Here is a 1,053-nt window from a genome sequence, read left to right as displayed (position 1 = left end):
TCACTTGAGCCCAGGAATTGGAGGTTGCTGTGAGCTGTGATGCCACAGCACTCTATCCAGGGGGACAGCTTGAGGCTCTGTCTCAAAAAAAAAAACAAAAAAAAAAACTAAACTACAAAACTTTTAGTGGACACAGAACCTTATCACAACAAAGTAGGAAAGGATTTTTCCCCTCCTTTCTTGCCTTTTACTGGATAGATCTTATTCTGTTTTTCCTTCTGTTTCTGTTCATGTAGTAGTTACTCTAGAATACTTTCTATTCTTTTACAGCTTACCCTAGGAACCACTACATGCATGCTTTATTTGTCAATGGCAAAAATCAAATAAGACTCTTATGCTTTTTCTAAATCAGCTTGCCAAATGTTTTCTGTAAAGAGCCACAAATGGCAAATATTTTGGGGTTTGCTGGCAATAAGGTCTCTGTCACAACTACTCAGCTCTGCCCTTGGAGGAGGAAAGCAGTCATAAACAATAAGTAAGTGAATGAGTGTGGCTGAGTTCTAACAAAATTTTATTTACAAGAAAAAGGAATGAGTCATGTTTAGGCCATGGGCTATAGTTTATCAACCTCTGTTCTGGACCATAAAAAATACTCTATCTTCTTTTATCTCTACTTAAACATTTGTCATGCATTTTAATTCTATCTTTAATAAAACCCACAATAGAGGCTGGGCATTGTGGCTCATGCCTATAATCCTAATACTCTGGGAGGCCAAGGAGGGTGGATTGCTTGAGCTCAGGAGTTCAATACCAGCCTGAGCAAGAGTGAGACCCCATCTCTAAAAAAAATAGTGAGTATTGTGGTGGGTGCCTATAGTCTCAACTACTCAGGAGGCTGAGGCAAGAGGATCACTTAAGCCAAGAGTTTGAGGTTGCTGTGAGATATGACACCACAGTAGCCTACCAGGTTGACTACCCTACCCAGTCCCCTGTAGGGGACGCCAAGAGTCAGACAACCTCTGACCAAGATGATCTGCTGCTCAGGGGTGGACCCTCAGGCCATTTGTCCAAAGGTGTTCCTTGTGGAAGAAGAGCCTGAGCCTTCAGCACGTA

Source organism: Otolemur garnettii, unplaced genomic scaffold (genome assembly GCF_000181295.1).
Source record: "Otolemur garnettii isolate 467f Iridium unplaced genomic scaffold, OtoGar3 scaffold00092, whole genome shotgun sequence".
NCBI classification, from domain to species: domain Eukaryota; kingdom Metazoa; phylum Chordata; class Mammalia; order Primates; family Galagidae; genus Otolemur; species Otolemur garnettii.
The sequence above is the reverse complement of the archived record's forward strand: the minus strand, read 5'-3'. Positions refer to the sequence as shown.